The sequence below is a fragment of the Chiloscyllium plagiosum genome, chromosome 23 (genome assembly GCF_004010195.1).
Source record: "Chiloscyllium plagiosum isolate BGI_BamShark_2017 chromosome 23, ASM401019v2, whole genome shotgun sequence".
NCBI classification, from domain to species: Eukaryota; Metazoa; Chordata; class Chondrichthyes; order Orectolobiformes; family Hemiscylliidae; genus Chiloscyllium; species Chiloscyllium plagiosum.
This window is the reverse complement of record NC_057732.1, coordinates 42,279,971-42,300,394: the sequence shown is the minus strand read 5'-3', so window position 1 is coordinate 42,300,394 and position 20,424 is coordinate 42,279,971. Positions and strand designations below refer to the sequence as shown.

General features: G+C 42.2%; 1 protein-coding gene and 1 long non-coding RNA gene across 12 annotated transcripts in view; one reads left to right on the top strand and one right to left on the bottom strand.

The window, feature by feature from the left end:
- Nucleotides 1–20,424, bottom strand: part of plxna4 (plexin A4) — a 619,179-nt gene that overhangs the window by 508,782 nt on the left and 89,973 nt on the right. The window lies entirely within an intron of this gene.
- Nucleotides 15,431–19,671, top strand: LOC122561830. The gene is made up of 3 exons (XR_006315122.1): nucleotides 15,431–15,496; nucleotides 16,180–16,239; nucleotides 19,612–19,671. It is a non-coding gene; the product is annotated as an uncharacterized LOC122561830 (long non-coding RNA).

Sequence of the window (20,424 nt, the reverse complement as noted above, 5' to 3'; positions counted from 1 at the left end):
ATGATTCCGACTCTACCACTCCCACGGGCAGCGCATTCCATGCCCCCACCACTCTCTGGGTAAAGAAATGCTCGAAACATCAAATCTCCTGCTCCTTGGATGCTGCCTGACCTGCTGTGCTTTTCCAGCACCACACTCTTCGACTCTGATCTCCAGCATCAGCACTCCTCACTTTCTCCTTAGGAACACTGTAGCCAATAACAATGCTGCTAGCCCAGCCAAAGTCAGCGAACTGCATCATCAATGGTCTAATAAGTAAGACAAATTATCTTGTTGTCTATCACATAGCTGCAGTGCACAAGCCAGCTTACAATCTTCCAAAATTACGAAGTGACTGCTTCAAAAACACATTGTTAGCGTCCTGAGGGCACAAGAAGGGTCCACAGAAATTCTTCGATTTCATTTTAAACCATCGCAACTAGTCCCTGGTTACACAGAGATTCGCCTGGTTGGAAGTTCAGAAATTTCCACTTGCTAAGCTGCTGTAACCATCTCCTCTTTCCCTTCACAGTCCAAATATCAGCACCTCGTAGCTTCACTCAGCACCACTTATCTGTCTATGGAACTGTCAGCTGTGTGAAGCAATTTAAATATAGTGTCAGTCTTTGATTTCCAAGCCAGAATTACTGAAGTATTTTTCACACTTTGAGAACACTCTTCCCTGGTGCTGACCAGAGTAATTTCACCAAGTCTAAATTAGGCATGTTAACATGGGAAAAGAGAAGGTTCAGACGAAATAGGATAGCCAATTTCAGATTGCAATAGGCTAGATAATGTAGACCATGACAAGCTATTTCATATTGCCCAGAACAGTAGAATGAAAATGAGACAGCCTATGTTTAAAGAGAGTGTAGATACAAATTAATCTCTGGATATAATATCCAGCGAGGAAGTGGCTCCCTAGGGAGATGATGGAAACAATTAGTATTGATACATTGAAATGCAAATGGGATAGATCTCTTGCAGAAAATAATATTTTGAGGTATACAACAGTACACAAGTAATTTCAGACATTGTATAAGTGTCACATGTTTGAGATAATGATCATACAATCCCTATTGCATGGGAACAGGCCATTCGGCCCATCGAGTCCACTCCGACCCTCTGAGGAGCATCCCACCACCCTAAACCTGTAACACTGCATTTCCCATGGCTAATGCTCCTAGGCTGCACATCTCTGGATGCTATGGGCAACTTAGTACTGCCAATCCACCTGAACTGCACAACTTTGGACTTGAGAGGAAACCCACGCAGACACAGAGAGAATGTGCAAACGGCACACAGACAGTTGCCCAGGGTGGAATCAAACCCAAGCCCCTGGCACTGTGAATCAGTAGTGCTAACCACTGAGTCACCGTGCCGCCCATGACGGAGGTGACTTTGAATCAATGTTTTCTACCACAGGGACTTTCCTTCACCTCAGCAACCAAGGCAGTTGTCAGTTTGGCTCTCTCATGACAGTGGAGTCAGAGGACTGTGTATTGGCACTCAGACCTGAGCACATAACCTGAATAACCTTGAGCACATAACCTCCCCAGCTGAGGACAACATGGTATGGATGCTGCTTTTCGGGAATGAAATCAAATCAATGTCTTCAGCTCCCTTATGGAGAATAAGGGGGTAATTCACAAGTGTCCTACCTATCAGTTATTACCCAAATCAAAACTCAACCCATCATATCTGACCCAGAAGTATAATCTGAGACCTCAACATGCCAGTTGTGCTTACTAATTCTTTTGATGACAAAGGTTTTGTTTAATTGTGTCAAAAGTGCTTTCCAACAGGAGAAAGTGAGGACTGCAGATCAGAGTCGACGAGTGTGTTGCTGGAAAAGCACAGCCAATCAGGCAGCATCCAAGGAGCAGGCGAGTCAATGCTTTGGGCATAAGCCCTTCCCTTTCCAACAGTCCAATGAGGTAAACTGGCTGAAAACCTGTTGTAACTCTGAAGTTTGCCAGTACTGACAGTAGACCAACAACTCGAAATTGGCAACTTGAACAGTTCAGCTCTTACCTCAGACAGATTTTCTGTGTGAACCCTTCAGCTTTTTGATAAATCATAGTGGATTATAATAACTAACTGTTCTTGTTTCACAGACGCTGAGTTTCTCCAGCATCGTCTGCTTTTATATCAGAACTCCCAGCATCCTTTGTACTTCACTTTTATTATAGATATGAAAGGTTAACACTGTATCTGACTCCACAGATGCTGCCTGACCTTCCAGCCTAGTCTATTCTAGTCAGTTTACTGCAGTAGCAACATGTCCTGCAGTGGAGACTGGCAAAAGGGAAAATTGGAAAGCAAGTGACCCCTGGCCTCTGTAGAAGCGCCCCACGGCAGCCAATCAGAGTTACAACTACTTTCAGTTATTCCATTAAAATGTGAGACAGAAGGTTTCTTTCCAAGCTTTTTATTGTATCCTTAAGGCATCTCAAAACACTTTATAGACCAAAGGATTACTAGCCATAAACATGTTAAGCGCGGCTGAAGGCTGGGCATTAATATGGTTCAGAAATCTAACACTGGAGTAAAATGCATAGATTAAAAAAAATACTCTCCAATTAATATTACAAATATACAGGAATCAGAAATGGTCGTTCAGTTCCTCAATATCACTAAGTAATGCTGTGATTGTTTCAAGAACTTTTTTCCACATGTTGGTATAATCGTTCAATCACCTCCAGCTGTCAATCAGTGTTTTAATGCAAACCTCTGGGAGTGAAACATAATATAAATGTTGGGATTTGTACCAAGTTGGCAGCTGGGCAAAAAACAGGAAATGATTAAAGTCCGACATAATCAGTTGAGACTTTACAATTGATGATTACATTTGTGCTAGAAGTAAATTTCTAAATCCATGATTATTTAAACTTCTGCAAGAAGTGGGTGATTCTTGAAAAGGCACTGAACTCACCTTGACCTCTCCCTGTTTTGTTATGTATGTTCCCATTCATTTACGCCTTTTTAGAGCTAGCATTCGAATGAGTGGCTTGAGTTGCAATACTAATCCACCCATATTCAGTTCCAAGTCTTGACAGAGCTCAATCCCTGAATGTTACTCATCCCTTATTCAATGTCCATTTGCAGAACATCAGAAATTGTATAAAATGAATAGCACTGAAACCATCCAGTTGTAATGGTCTATGTTTGAGTGTACACTTCACACAAGCCTCCTTCACACAATCTTAACCAGCCACATATTCCTCACATACCTATCTAGTTTCCTCTTAAATGTGTCAAGAGACTCTCAGAGCACTAAGAGACAAATGTAATGGCCAATGGGCACACTGCCATGAGATGAAAGACCATTTCATTGAGTTTTTGAAGATGGAGGTGGAAGGAAGAATGGTTGGTTGAGACATTGGGAGATCTCTTTGTTCTTCTTTCATTTCTGCACTATCTGGTGGGTGACAAGATAAAAAAAGGGTGAATCACAGCTTCCAAATTCAGTGAAGCCAACTGATCTGCAGGGCAAGTCACAAAGTCACACCCTATCTATGGATATTGATAACACCCGCATCGGCATTTAGTGAAGCCATTCAGCCCCTTGAACCTGTTCTGCCATTCAGCTGGATCATTGGAGTTCTGATACAGTACTGCCATCTATTTGGAATCTCTATCCCTTACCTAACAAAAATGTATAAATATCAGTTTTAATATTTGACTGCTAACCACAACAACATTTTGGGGAAGATCCCTCCAGATTTTCTTTGTCCAACGATGAGGTACCTCTTGTATCACCGTGAAGAACTTAAAATTAGAGCTAAGGCTATTATCCCTCAACAGGGGAAATAAACTCTCCTTTTTATCAACTACTTCAATCGTCTTAATCATAAGGGAGGTTTAAACAATCCTTAGATAAGCACACAGATGATTTTGGGATAGTGTAGAGGAACGAGCTGAGAATAATTCACAGGTCAGCGCAACATCGAGGGCCGAAGGGCCTGTTCTGCGCTGTATTGTTCTATGTTACAAGATGTTTAATTCCACCGCAAAAATGTCAGCTCCACAAGGCTATGTTCGCTTTTGCCCGACAAGAATTTAAAATATAAACATTGATGCACATAGAAAGTGGGCAAAGCCCGATTGCAAACTAGTCAATGAAAGGAGGAGGACGGTACTGCCAGTGTAATTAGCAGGGACCATTTCTCATTAACACTTTACATAAACCTGCTGTGTCAAGTTTCCGCCTCATTGATCCAAATCTAATTTGCTACTGTGTGTGGAAAGTGGAATTATTTTTAATAACTCAAATCAACTGCCGAGTTTTGTTTATTGCTGGCCCTGAATTCCTCTGGGCGCAGTCTTTCCCTTTCTGTTACAAGGAAACACAAGATTATTGAGAAATATAACCTCCAGTGGCAATGAAAACTGAGAGTTTCCCAAAACAATGAAATATATTTAGATCACAAGACTACAAAGTGCTGTGAAAAGGTCATTAAGCCAACAAGTCTGTCTCAGTGTGAAGTTTGTCGCCCTGATGGGACCCCTTGCATCCAAGTCAAAAAGGTCAATTATTCAAGGACATAAACAAGTGTTATTAACATTAGGCAAGCTTCACTCTTTAAAACTGCCCTTTCCTCTGCTCTCATCTCACTCCTTTTTCCATCAAAACCCTTAATCATGCTTTTAACAACTTCAGGCTCTATTGTTACAAAGTTAAAAATCACACAACACTAGGTTATAGTCCAACAGGTTTGTTTGGAAGCACTAGCTTTCGGAGTGCTGCTCTTTCATCAGGTGGTTGTGAAGCCAAGGTTGTATATTGTAACAAGCTTTCTTTTTCTCCATACCCTCTTGTCTCCCCTTCTCTGATACGCTGCTCCCATCCCATATTCCATCCTACACCACTGTCCCTTGTCTGCCCTCAGAGACCCACATTGCCACCTGATTACCCTTCAGTCCCGTTTTACCAATGCCTTAAATTTACAGCCAGTCAGGCAGCATCTGAGGTGTAGGACAGTCAATGTTTCGAGCATAAGCCTTTCATCTTCCTTCCCACCTATCTGCTCCACCCTCCACTCCGACCTATCACCATCACCCCCCACCTCCATCCACCTATCACATTCCCAGCTACCTTGCCCCCAGTCCCACCCCCTCTCCCATTTATCTCTCAGCCCCCTTGGCCAATGCCCCCACATTCCTGATGAAGAGCTTATGCTAGAAACCTCAACTCTTCTGCTCCTCGGATGCTGCCTGACTGGCTGTGTTGTCCAGCACCACACTTTTTGACTCTGATCTCCATCATCTGCAGTCTTCACTTTCTCCTCAAATTTACAGCTAGCCATCTTGTCTTCAAATCCTTCCCAGTTCTAGAACTTCTTCCAGCCCATCACCCTTCCAAACTCATCACAACATTTTCAGGCAAAGTTTCACAGACTTCATCAGCCTGTGCATAAAGATCTGCTTCCTGATATCAACTCCAGTTCAGCTCAAGTTTGAAAGGTTAATCCCGGTTGTGCTGCACTCACGATGCCTCAGTTCAAGTTCAGTGCCCTGTGCTTTAAGACCCGTTCCTGGTCTGTAGAGAGTATGAAAGGTCAATAGATCTGAAACATTGACTCTGGTGCAGCCAGACCTGCTAAGTTTCTCCAGCAATTTCTGTTTTTTGCCACATCCACAATTCCAAGCTTTTCTTTTATTGTGAATGATGCATGCTGTGGTTGAATAGCCCAGCAATACAGTCAAGCTGGACTCGGAGGAAAAAAAATGGCAAAATGAATGAGAAAAACTGAATGAGAAAAATATGGTTCTAAACAGCCTGGGGAACAAACAGCAGAAAATATGAGAAAGAAGGAAATTTAGAAAAGAGAAAAGCTTCATAAAGATTTTAACAATAAGAATTAACTTCAGGTATTGAAAACATCAAGAAGAATGCAGGTAATAAGGTCTCGATCTTACACATAACACAACACACATTTAAACAACACCGATTCTAAAAAGTTAATGACCACCTAAGGGGAGAAGATTTGAAACTAGAGTACAGAGCAAATGAATCTTCACCCTGACAGGAATCTAAGCCTGTAACCCGAGACAAAGCAAACGTGAAATAACATGAGTTGTTAATAAGACTTCCCTGGTCCAAACCCTGCACCAATTTCTGGGCAGCGTGTTGAACCTAATTGAAAATGAGGCCCAGCAGTGGTTACCTCTCCACGTACCAGTGATCAACCAAACATAACCAGAACCTCCCAGATCCAACACACTGTTATCATTTCCATTTCTTGCAATCAGTACCAGAAAGCATTTCCAGATGTTCCTAACAAACAGGGAACCAGATGTTTAACATCTATAGTACCTGAGAAGCTAACATATGTAAATAGATCTTTCTCTCCCCTCGAGAACTCCCTCCAAAAGGTGCTAATTTTTGATGGGGGTTTGCTATTCATTCCCAGTAGGGCACGAAACCTACGCATGCGAATAGGCATCAGTTGTGACTCAATGGGCAACACTCATGCCTTTCAGAGGATTGAGAGTTTGCGACCTTTTGTAGAGTCTTGAGCAAATAAATCTAAGCCAGCCATCTGGACGGGTGTTGCAAAGTTCGACCAAGACCCTACTTGCTTTCTTCAGTAAAAAAGTGGAGGTACGGTTTAAAGGACCTTGCTGTGTTATAATTTGACGGCCACATTTCCCACATTACGGAAATACTTCCAAAGTCCTGCACTGGCTGTCAGATAATTTTGATGGTTCTGGAGGTTCCGACAGACACCAACAAGGGCAAGTTGTTCCTAGGGCCACTTAGATTCTAGTGAGGAAGGTTCACCAGCCACACACTGGTTCAACAGGAAAGTAGCAACCTCTGAGAAGAATTCTCAGTTCTAACATGTTAACTCTGTTTCTCCCTCCACAGATGCTGCTAGACCTGCTTGAGTTTTTCCTGCATTTCTTGGGTTTATAATTGACATTCCCAACTCATCCTGCCCTTAAATCCCAAGGTGCATTTTTCTTCAGGTTGTTTCCACAGGATGGCCAAAACATGGCCCGAGCTGGACACCAGATTGGCTTCTTATAGAGCGTCATTGAGAGCTCTGTAAATGTTACCCTTTATTTTATGTTTATTGACACAGACAGTTGTACACACTATTAAAATAATGAGTTGAGCCACATCAAAGTGGTTGGGTCACAGCAAAATTAGTTTTCATCAACCAGTGGGGTAATTTCCTTTATCTGCTCAACTGTTAACTGAAGTGTGGCCATTCTGAGGAGAGTGGGGTGGAGATGGGGATAGAGGAGATATTGCAGAGTAATGGTTGATACAGCTAAATCTCCTTCAGGATTATAAATGGAGAAAGGATGACAACACATGAGCAACCATCCTAATTCATCGATCCGCATATTTCCCATATATGTTTATTCCTTTTCACATTATCGACCTGAGATTCCTCAATTCAAATTGTCAGTGCCCCCTCCAACTTCTCATATCTACCCCTCCCCCCAACAACTATAGAATTTTGGCCTTTGTGACACAGTGGGGTGTGTGTGTGGGGGGGGGAGTGTTGGAATTTTAAAACAGGGAGATCTTGTCACAACTGTACAGGGTGATGGTGTCGACAAACAGTTTAGATTCCCATATTTAAGAAAAGAATGGGTAACATTTTGGCTCTAGTGACCCTTCTTCAGAAAGGGACAGCAGGTCAGGCAGCATCACAGGCAGCATCCGAGGAGCAGGAAAATCAATGTTTCAGACAAAAGCCCTTCATCAGGAATCTTGATTCCTGATGAAGGGCTTTTGCCTGAAACGTCGATTTTCCTGCTCCTCAGATGCTGCCTGAGCTGCTGTCCTTTTCCAGCACCACTCTAATCTAGACTGTAGTTTCCAGCGTCTGCAGTCCTCACTTTTGCCTTCTTCACAAAGGTCTGTTCTAAAGAAGGGCGACTGGACCGAAAACACTACCTTCGCTTTCTCTCCACAGATGCAGCCAGCCTGCTGAGTTTCTCCAGAAGTTTCTGTTCAAGATTTCTGGCAACCACACTTCTTCAATGCATTTAAGAAAGAACGTACTGCTATTGGAGGCAGCTCAAAACAGATTCACTTGGCTGATTCCTGCGATGAAAGGAGTAGGCTTGTCAAGAACAGCTGAACAGGTTGGGCCTTTATTTATTAGAGTAAGATGTCATCCCATTGAATCATGCAAAGATTTTAAGACAGCTTGGCAGAATCAATGTTGCGACATTTCCACTATTAGGGTATCTCAAACTCAGTAAATCGTTGTAGAATAAGGAGACACTCATTTAAAATTGGAGATGCAAAGGATTTTCACCTTCTCAGTGGTGAATATCTGGAATTCTCTACCTGAGACTGTTGTGGAGGCTAGATCAATGAAAATATTTAAAGAGGAAACAGATAGATGTGCTAAATAACGGGAGATGAGAGCTATAGAGGAATTGGCACAAAAGAAGAGTTGAGGCTGAGGGCAGAGCAGCCATCATCTTATAGAATAGCTCAAGTGGTTGAATTGCCTACTCTTGCTATTAAGTCTTTATATTTTTGTTTACTTTTGTAAATCCCCAGGATCTCATCAAGGGGTTATGCCGAGTGATTCCAGGCCTCTTAAGTCACTTGAAAACAATCTGCTTAAGTTGTCAAGACTGTCTCATTCCTTCATCAGTTTAATTCATCAAAATAAATGACATTTACATAGCATCTTTGTGACATTACGCATCACAAGGTTCAACTGGGGTATCGGACAAAATCTGACACCAAGCCACAAAAGGGGATATCTGGTCAAAGGACAATAAACTTGATCAATAGTGATACTACCCATGGTCTCTAATGGAGTAGAGAGGGGTACAAAAGAGGCAGACATGCCAATGGAGTAGCACAGTGAGTTGAGGGATGAACAAAAGGCGAGAAATGTGGTAACACAAGTCGTTAATCTTTCAGACGATGATTGATGGGTTGTGCATTTGTGGCATTTTCTCTTCCCTTTGCAGATTTCCTGTGTTCACAGACCCTTATTTCTGCACCATTTAAGTATTGTTTGCTTGAAAAGGAAGGGCTGAAACTACTGCACTTTATGGACTAGGGCACTATCTTGAGTCATGACGAATGAAATACTTTCCCCGGAACATATTCCTCAGAATTCTCACGTCTAGACCTTACTGTTCCTTAGCGTGACTGAAGTAATCAGTCTTCCCCTCCCGCCCTCATAATTCCACACTCAATTCCCCAGGCTACTTTGGAACCGTGTGAGTGCAATCAATAACAGCACCTCACAAGTGGAAGGAATCAGGAGCTGCCAAAACACTGACAAACAATCTGTATTTATACTGGCCCCGCATAACCAAAACAGTCCCATGAATTACCTCCCAAGCAAAGTAAACTGGCAGCAACTGAGCTTCCTGCCACTAAAGTGATGAAGCTCCAAAGAAACTTCAGCCAAAAGGTCCAAGAAACATTTGTGGTTTTAAAGAGAACTTCACTCAATTTTAGTCCATTTGCACTGCACACAAATACAATATTTAAAAAAAAGCAACTTGAACCAGGAGAGATGATCTAAAAAGAGATTTTAAATCCTATCAAATTTAAAACAAAAAGTACCAAAAGAGATTGAACGCATATGGATTCTCACCTTTAGAATGAAGAAGTCTGAGAACTGACACAACACAGATCTTTAAAATAATGAAGGCATTTGATAGGGTGGTAAAGATACATCCACTTGTGAGAAGGCCCAAAACTAGGAGCTGTTAATGTAATATGGTCAGGAATAAAGCAAATGAGGGATTTTTTTATCCAACTTTATTGCCTGAAGAATGGTTAGAATTTAGCACCTGCTACTACAAATGATTATTTGGGGCAAATAGTATCGATGTTATTGAAGGGAAGCCAGGTAGAAGGTTATGCTGAAAGGGTTAGGGGATGAGGGGGCAGGATGTTCTTGCGCTTTAAGTTTGGCATGACTCCACTGTCTCAGGAAGAGAGGAGTCATGTGTTATAAATGTTTTTACAGCAAAAAGAGAGGCCCTTTCACCCATCATGTCCATGCCGACCATCAAACATCTATTCTATTCCCATTCTTGAGTACTTCGCCCGTAGTCTTGTGTGTTTTGGTGTTTCATGTGCTCACTTGAATATCTTCATAATGTCTTGAGGGTTCTCACTGCTACCACTCTTTCAAACAGTGACCTCCAGACATCCACAACTCCCTGGGTGAAAAACTTCCTGCTCTCACTCCAAAACCATGCCCGCCCCTCCACCACCCCGGTTACTGACTCCTCTACTAAAGGGGAAACGTTTCTCCCCATCTAAACCCCACAGAACTTTACATAATTCAATCAGATTCTCACCCTGCCCCACCTCCAGCCTTCTCTGTTCTGAGGAAAACAACCTCAGTCTATCTTCTCTCTCTAGAAATGGGACACCTTCAACAACATGGAGTCTCGGTCCTAGTTCTCAACGCTCAGGATGGTCACTGTATCAGAGTCTAATATTTATGTTCACTCATGGGACATGGGTGTCACAGGCTAAGCCAACATTTATCACCCGGTCCCTGACAAATGGTGGCGAGCTGCCTTCTCGAACAGCTGCATTCACTGGAGAGCGGGGTTTGCTTCCTTTAGTCTCCTTCTGTGCAGCTAGCTTGACGGACAGGTTGTTGGGCCTCACTATTATGAAACTGGATTGGCAACCCAAAGGTCATGAGGTCACATCCCACCAAGACAAATTGCAAACTGGAATTCAATCAATCAGTCTGGCATCTTGCAGATTGGAACCAGGAAAATGATTGTGGGAATTATTATGCTACTGGATTACCATTAAAAAAGGTGCAGTAGTTTCCTCCAGGGAAGGGAAACGACCACCAATGATGTGACTCCAGTCCCAATGATGTTGTTCTATTAGCACAACCAAGGATGAGCATTATATCTGTCGGCCACAAATCCATATGATTTTCCTTTAGTTGGTGCTTAGATTGTTTTTAAATAAAAGAAGATAAATTGCTTGCAGTTGTTTAACACTTAACAAATCTCAAAGCTATTGATCGCCAATTAAATACCTGAAGCATATTAACTGTTATAATGTAAGAAACAATGTAGTCAATCTGTGTACAGCCAATTCCCACAAAACCATCTTGGTAATCCACTGTGCATTATTGTTTGGGAGTATATATTTACCAGGACACCAGAATAACTCTCCTGTTCTTCTAAAGACTGCCACAAGACACACAACATCCAGAGGGCAAGAAGGAACTGGAGTTTAATGTTTCATCAGAATCTCTGATGAATCCTTCAATCATGAACTGGAGTATCAGCCTGGAATGGAGTTTGAACCCAAAATCTCTGACTCTGAGACAAGAATATACCCACTGAATAACAACTGGATAAACCTGATGGACTATAACCTGGTGTGATTTTTAACTTTGTCACTACTCAGGACAAAGCAGCCCGCTTGATTGGCACCACATCCACTCAGCAGTAGCAGTGTGTATTATCTTCAAGATGCACTGCAGAAATTCATAAAGATCCTTAGACAGCATCTTCCAAACCCATAACCTCTTCTATCTAGAAGGACAAGAGCAGCAGATACAGGGGTTCACCACACCACTTGCAAGTTCCCCTTCAAGCCACTCCTCTTAGAAATATATCTCCCTACCTTCACTGTCGCTAGGTCAAAATCCCAGAATTCCCTACCTAAGAGATTTGTGGGTGTCCCTATAGCATATGGACTGCAGTGGTTCAAGAAGGCAGCTCACTACCACCTTCTTAGGGGCAATTAGGTACGGACAATAAGTGCTGGCCCAGCAACACTCATGTCTCACAAGTTGAATAAAAAAGGCAATTAAAAAGTCTGATGCAAAGAGAGGGGTTTGTAGCCCTAAGCAGAAACAGCATTGCTCAACAAATGGAAAGAGGTACTTTATTCTATCCTGGCCAAGTCTGTGATGTGCAGGTGGCCTTAGAACATATCCTAAGATTTGGGAGCTGGATTTGAATCTTCAAAAGACTTCGGCTCTTTGGGGTTAACAGTGTTTGAAAAAAAATTAAAATGCCATTTCAAGGCAGCAGCAAATACTGCTTTATATTCCCATATGGTACAGCAATGCATTTAGCAAGGATTTTCACAATCTATATAACAGCACAAACAAAGATGACTGAATAGTTGATGAATTGATGGAATTGAACCAAAAACGACAAGTAGACAGTAAGGAAAAGGATGCTTCTGCTTTAATGCATGATTGATCATAGCTGCAAGGACTAAAAACAGCTGAAATAGTCAGGATTATGTGAATCGGATATCAAGGGCTCGTGCCTGTATTCCAATTGATTAATGAAGTGATTGTGGTTACTTGCATGTGAAGTTTCAGCTTCCAATATTGGTCCAACAACTGCATCCACATTTCAGCAATATACAGGCAAATTAATAATAAATAAATTGCTTATGATAATTACTGTGGTGTTAGCAATAAAATGATAATCATTTTTTGTGTGAGAGAGAGAGACACACATACACAGAAAGATCCACAATGAGAGAAGGAAATACAGAAGAGAGAAAAAAAGAATATTTCCCAAAAGGCAATCTCTCATTAGCAGGCATGGTGCCAATCCCAATTTAATTGCCAAATGTCAAGGAGCACCCAAAGATAAATAACTTGACCCTTTGATAAACATTTTGCTTTGTCCTTCGCGACACCAATCGTCCTGCACCCCTCGGCGGTACGCTGCAGTGTCAGGCTGAATTCAAAACTAAGTCAGCAGGGGAGTGTGTGCTACCAACTGAGCCCTGATTGATGGAGGTGCCATACAGCTGCATACAGCGTGGCAGGGTCAGTGTGTAGTGCATCCATTACAAGCCTGAGCCTGGTCATGGAATTTCCTCCCAGGAGTTTTGGTCACTGGGTGGCAGGTGAGTACAACAGGCACCAGGAAAGGAAGCAAGTACCCCTCACTGGGCATCATGGCAATTCTTTTAATCATAGCCAACAGCAACACTGTAGCCCGGGCTTGTCACTAGCAGAGAGAGAACTAACACTAACACTTACTCACTATTAACAATAGTGTGTTTTTAACATGAAAGTTATCCAAGTATGAAATATTCTGTTTTGCTCACTAGGGGTTTGCTCATCTTAGTTCAACTGGTCTTCAATTGCAGACTATTGAAATGTGCACTATACAATAGCTAGCAAATGGTAGGGAATTTAGCTCAGTTAGCTGGATTGCTGGTTTACAAATGCTAATAGCATGGGTTCAATTCCCATCACTGGTTTGAGGTTATGGATCGAGCCCTCCACTATCACCTGATGAAGGAACGTCGCTACAAAAGCTAGTGTGCTTCCAATTAAACCTGTTGGACTATAACCTGGTGTTGTGTAATTTTTAACTTTGTACACCCCAGTCCAAAACCGGCATCTCCAAATCATAGTTTTACATTGCTATACTGATTACTATGTTACATTAGGTGGGATGTAGCCATGAGCTGTTTGCTATAAACGTCAAGACTGGCTATACTGCATTTTAGCTATGGTTACACTGAGCATATAGACAACAAAATATAGAAATTAAATTACACACTATGCCTCGTGCTCCTCTTTCTAGAGACTGTTTAACCTGGACTTATTCATGCTTTGAGAGTGGAGGCACTTTCATCTAACCTGTCAAAGAAAAAGGAGGCAGCAGAGATGTAATCACATAAGTGGGGCTGCAAGATTACCCAACAGGAATGGATGGATCAATATTGTAAACTAGATTGTAGGAAGATAAAAATCACACAATACCAGGTTATAGTCCAACAGGTTTATTTGGAAGTACAAGCTTTTGGAGTGCTGCTCCTTTGTCAGGTAGCTAGTGGGACAGGAGCATAGGACACAGTAAAAGATCAAAGTGTCATACAACTGATGTGATGCACTGAACAGACCTAGATTGCTGTTAAGTCTTTAATCAGTGAGAACACATACAACCCTCCCCCTCAAACACACATGCATGCATATAAGTCTATGGGGTGAATTTGCATTTGCAAATTTGTATTTGCAGATATGTTTTATTTTGTTCAAAAAGCACACAATCTGTAGGCAGTCAGTCCATCTGACATTTTATAAATTCTTACCTTGGAAACAAAACCAATCTAACGTTTGAGATAGACAGACAGACTCTAACCTCACACCTTTACTGAGCTGAGCTGTCACCACTTTTTTATATACAAAACTTTAAGTTATCTCTGGACTGTGACTTGAAAGAAGTTCTAGGGTTTACATATTAATCACTCGAAACCCTCATCCCTGTTCTGACTGATTAAAGACTTAACAGCAATCTAGGTCTGTTCAATACTTCACATCAGTTGTATGACACTTTGATCTTCTATGATAAAGAATGAGTGACCTTACTGAAACACAAGATTCTTGACAGATTGGATGCAAAGAGGTTGTTTCTCCTTGTGGGAGAGTCTAGAATCAAAGGGCATATTCTCAGAATAATGGGTCACCCATTTATGACAAAGATAAGGAGCAATTTTTCCTCATAGAAGGTAGTGGCACTGTGCAATTCTTTACTGCAGAGGGATGTAGAACTGGGTAGTTAAGTCTATTCAAAGTGGAGACAGACAAACTTTTTAAATCAGTAAGAATATCAAAGGTTATGGGGATAAAGCAGGAATGTGGAGTTGAGGATTATCAGATCATCCCCCATCTCACCAAATGATTGAGCGGACTCAATGGACTGACAGGTTTACGTCTGCTCCTATGTCTCGTGCTATTATGGAGATACTGCTGCTGCTTTCAGAGTGATTTTCTTTTGCCCTGTTACCTGGTTATTTGCCCTTTGCCACCTGCATTCCCTTGTCTGAGAAACACCCTGATGGCAGAGCATCAGACGAGGTCAAAAAACTTCAGGGACGGGGAGAAGAAAATCGCTCAGCAGCAGTTAATGAAGTAAAGGCAGCTACAAGTGCTTTCCTTTCCCCTTGGAGGCATAAGTAAGTGGCAATTAAACAGAAGCTCAATCAGTGGCAGTGGGAAATAGCATCTTGCATAACCAAATACACATCGGTATTGCATACGTCAGTGACATGGCAATATATAGGAAGAAACAACTTGATTAAGAGCCTTAGGAGTTCCCACCATCACGCGCCACTGAGATGGGACTTCCATCATTCTGTTTATTAAAGAAGGTGAGGTTCAGAGGTGGCAGCTTCCCATGTATTGGCCTAAGATCAGAAGACATGGGGCCCTTATTTTGGACTTGCTTTTTTTTTAACCCGACAAGAGCAGAACTAACAACAACCACCATCTGCATTCATGTAGCACCTTTAACATAAATCAGAGATGCCAGTGTTGGACTGGGGTGTACAAAGTTAAAAATCACACAACACTCCACTAGGACCTGATGAAGGTGCAGCGCTCCAAAAGCTAGTGCTTCCAGTTAAACCTGTTGGACTATAACCTGGTGTTGTGTGATTTTTAACTTAACATAAATCAAATGTGCTAAGGTCTGGGAGACATTACAAAACAAACCATGAGACAGAGCTGCACAAGGAGATATTTGAACACAAAACCTGGTCAAAAAGGTAGGTTTAAAGAGCATCTTAATAGGAGGCAAGAGAGGTGCTTAGGTTCAAGGACAAATCCTGGTGTTTACACCTTAGGCAGTTGAAGGTTGAACAAATAAGGAATGGAGAAAATGATAAAGTCATGTTTAATTAAATAAGATTATTCTGCACAGTTTTATCATGCAGTACCAGGTAAAATCAAATCACAGATTCATCACAAACAATCTTTTGTCTCAGCTCTCTGTATTTCAACACCATTTCCAAAAATAAATTGCACTCTTAAATTTCCAGTCCAGCCGGGGTTCTCTCCCCATAGGAGCTGTGAGAAAGCTCCTCCTGCCCATACTTGTTGTTAAAGGTGGATATGGAAATTGAGATAGCTCCCTTGGTGTCTGCCCAATGCTCAGAAGATCTGTTGAACTGGTAAACAAGCAGAAAGGGGAGCGAGAGAGCAGGATAAGCATTGGAGTCTGACCTTGCTGTCTGTCACTCTCCTCCTTTGCATGCAATCACTTAGGTTGAGGTGAAGACCTTACTGAGCTAACTAGGTGTCACTCCTCACATTATCATCATGGGTACACAAAGGGCTTGATACATATCAATAATGCACTAAAAGCTCTGTCTCCCTCTGGTTTATTGCCGGTACCCTGTCACAACTTGCTCTCCATTTTATCCTTTCTCTCGCTCTCCTTCTTCAACAGAAATAACACACTCGAGACAGGAAGGAGCTAAAGCCACAGTGAACAAAGAAAGGAGAAAAGGTAACAAAGCAAAAAAAAAAGTAATAGAGAGGGGGGAAAGATAGATGAGTGAGAGGATGGAGGGGAAGAAAAGGCAGGAACAGGGAAGGGAAGGAAGGTGGAAGCCTATGGGGAAGGAGCAAGGAGCAGATAGGGGAGGGACAGATATTCTTTTAAAAATCCACAAACATTCACTTCTGAAATTGGAGGCTGGCCATTTGTGGGGCAACATCAGAAAGGACTTCAACATAAAAGGGTAATTGAAATCTGGAACTCACTCCCTCAGAATGAACTGCTGAGGATGACAGAGTTGTGGAGCAAGGAAAATTTCACCATCGAGATTATTGAGATTTTTAGGCCCGTTATGGAGCCCTGGGGGGTTAGACAGGGTTGAGGTTCCGATGACCCATAATCTGTTTGAACAGTAAAGACTGAAGGGCCTTGCTGTGATCCTAAATGTTTAAGCACAAACCGGTCCAGGTACACCACAGCAGCAAAACTAAAAAAAAAGCCCTAAAAAATTCTCACTGCTGCCCCTCATCATGTCAACTCGAAACATCTTTAAAAACTGAGATAGATGTAGTTAGCACAGGATGGCTTTCTAATGAAAATGTCATTGATCTGACACCTTACCATCATTTCTCTCTCCCCCAGATTATGAGTAGACCTGCTAAATTCTAGCATTTCTTATTTATATTTCAGTATCAGATTGCATTTTTTTTTCAAAAAAAGCACATTGACTGAGCGACTGAGATTCTTCATTGCCACAGGGTCTATAGCATTCATCTGAAGCAGAGGTACAGCCCTTCAGTTAAACCCATCTGAAGGATGGTACCTTTGACAATGCAACATTCTTAAAAGTAATGCTTGACAAGCACATTTCCCTCATTTGCCCAGTGGCTAAATTGAAGGACAATAAACGTAAGGTCATATTTAATTCTTAAGTTTATTCATGACTATTATATTCAGCTGTTATCCTCTACCCCTCCTTCAAACCTGTTTGTCACCTTGTATTATACATTCAACTTAGTGCAGGAGGGTTGGAACAGGAGTGGATCAGTCAGCTCCTCAAACCAGTTTCTGGCATTCAATAAGATCATGTTGTTGGGCAATCCCGATAGCACCTTTGTTCAGACATTCTGTCACAACTCAGGGTCCCAAGGGGCAACATTGAAATCAAAACAACGTTGCTCACCTGACTCTTCAGCACACTAGATTTCAAAGGTGTGAACCTCAATGACTGTACAGGCAATGTTCTAGATCTCCAAACAATATCATGCCAGTTTCTTAAACAGCCGCATTCCAGAAACTATTCAAACAGTTTACAAAGACCTCAACACAATTCCTCTCGGCTAGAAACTTAGTAAGAGCAGTCGAGTGGCCGTGAGAGAGTGAGAGGCAGTGTGGTGTGCGCGTGTGTGTGTGAGAGAGAGAGAGAGAGAGAGACAGACAGACAGACAGACAGACAGTGTGTGTGAGAGAGACAGACAGACAGACAGAATGTGAGAGAGAGAGAGAGACACACACACAGTGTGTGTGAGACAGTTTTTGTGTGTGAGAGAGAGCGACACACAGACAGACAGTGAGGGAGAAAGACAGAGAGAGACACACACACACACACACTGTGCGTGACAGAGACAGAGACAGATAGACAGTGTGTGAGAGAGAGACAGACAGACAGAGAGATAGAGTGTGTGTGTGTGTGAGAGAGAGAGAGAGAAAGACACAATGTGAGAATGAGAGTGCGAGACAGAGACTATGAGAGATTGAGAGATACCAATCTGAAATGTGACCACTTGAAATATCAATAGACACTCAGAAAGTATGGTCCTAACTTAAATCAGGAGTTGACTGTGAAGGGGGTAAGGAAACGTACACAATTACACAGACAGACAGTCTTATCCATCAATACTCCACAATGAGAGCAAGCCAAGAGAGAATCAACTCCAGTGAATCAAACGTCGGGAAATTCATTACTTCAAGGTTTAAAGGTCCTGCTGAAATAGGAAGAGGATGTTGTTGAGCCAATCACAGCCACATTTAATCAAGTGATGAGCTGAAGTGCCAGGCAGCACTGTGCATCCACACAGTGACAGCAGAAAGAAAAAAAAACAATTCCCACAAGCTCATATAGATCCTTTCAGTGCCCCTCATCTCTAATAAGGTCTCTCCGGGTCACAGGTGCACTTGTCAAATAGGAAATATAAACACCGGTGATATTTGAGGCTTCCGAAAAATCATGTCATAATGACCAGTCTAGGGACCTGGTGTGCAAACACGCCAATCCAGAGTTGTTTTAATGCCTTATTTCATACTGGGTTGTTAGGGATTGTGTAGGTCAAATGCTACAAAGGTTTCATGCTTCAACGTCATGTGTAGGCTTTTTCAGTCAGCTAACGTCTTACACAAGACACCTTAATTTGTTACAAGCTCTCAAGGCTGAGGAAAGTGGGCAGATTTAAGATGTGTAATTCTAGTCTCTCTCTCTCTCTCTGAGAAACTCAAAGTGAGATACCAAATCTATAATGCAGCTTAAAATTGTATTCAATTATCCAAACACTCTCAGCCCAATTCCATTCCAGGCTTTGATTTGAGACATCAATAGAACACTGGACTCCCAAGATGAAGAGAAAACTTTATTCTCACGAGACATCTGGACGAAAATCACTGAATCGTGTTTGCTCTTTAAGAGTGGGGGCGGGGGTGGGGAGGGTTGGGGGGAGGGCGGGGGGGTAGCCTGATTATGGAAACTGCCTTTGCAGTCACAGTGATAGTTCAAAACACCACTGAGTTGTTAATTCAGGTTAAAGAAATACCTGAGGGCATGATCTCCCATCTCCAGCTGTTTCACCCTCAGACTATTACTTTTGTTTACCCTACCCTACCCAACCCAACCCAACCCAACACAAGCCTCATTCCTGATGAAGGGCTTTTGCCCAAAACGTCAATTCTCCTGCTCTACGGATGCTGTCTGACCTGCTGTGTTTTTCCAGCACCACACTCTCGACACAACACAACCCAACCCAACACATGCAGACTGGCAGCAGCTCTCAGCACCTATTGAGGAGCAGATGAACTGAAGCGCACAGTTCCGAAACAAAAGTCGCATTGGATCCGAATCATCCACTGTTTCTCTGTCCAAAAGTTGCTATCAGACTTACTGAATTTCTCCAGCACTTTGTTTGTATTTTAGGTTACCAGCATCTGCCAGTTGTTTTGGTTTTAATATTAGCAACTGGACTCCATTACCCAACCAAATAGGTTGGCAGTCAGTCAAGCAGCATTTTGTTCACCATTTTAGAAATGTTTGCTCTCTTATTCAAAGTAATGGAACAACTTTTTTTTTTGTAAAGCATCTTTTAAAATTTCTGTTTCTGCATTGTTCTTCTCCAGAATTGGCTGCAACACTGTCCTGGAGATTAATTTTGAATTTCGGACTCCTGGAAACCAGATCCCTTGGTGAACAATAGCCTGATCACTCAGGTACAATTTGAGTTCAGTCAGTTCTACAGTATCTTAGCTGCGAACACAGATCCCTCGTTCAGTTTGAAGCCGCAGTCCAGAACTTCCACGTACATTTTGGCAATGGTACCATATTGTCAGATGTGTTCTAGTTTGGATGAGATGTTCAACCGAGTTTCCTGTCTGCTGGTGTGGTGAATGTGGAAATATCCCACGTCCTTCTCTGTAGATGAGAGACTTTCCTATTAGAGCTGAAAATGTGTTGCTGGAAAAGCGCAGCAGTTCAGGCAGCATCCAAGGAGCAGGAGAATCAACGTTTCGGGCATGAGACCTTCTTCAGGACTCATGCCCAAAACGTCGATTCTCCTGCTTCTTGGATGCTGCCTGACCTGCTGCGCTTTTCCAGCAACACATTTTCAGCTCTGATCACCAGCATCTGCAGTCCTCACTTTCTCCTAGAAGACTTTCGTATTATCCAGTCCAAATTTTCTTTACACAAAAGATTAAATCAGACTAACTTGTCACTGACATTATTCGATGCTGAAGGGATCTTGCTGAGTCAAGAATGATGAGGAGGTGCCAGTGTTGGACTGGGGTGGCCAAAGATAAAAATCAGCTGACACTGTGCTGTTGTACTATAAATTCTGTGTCTTATGATCTTGCCCCACTGCTACCTGATAAAGGAGCAGTGCTCCGAAAGTTGTACTTCCAAATAAACCTGTTGGACTGAAGTCTGGCGTTGTG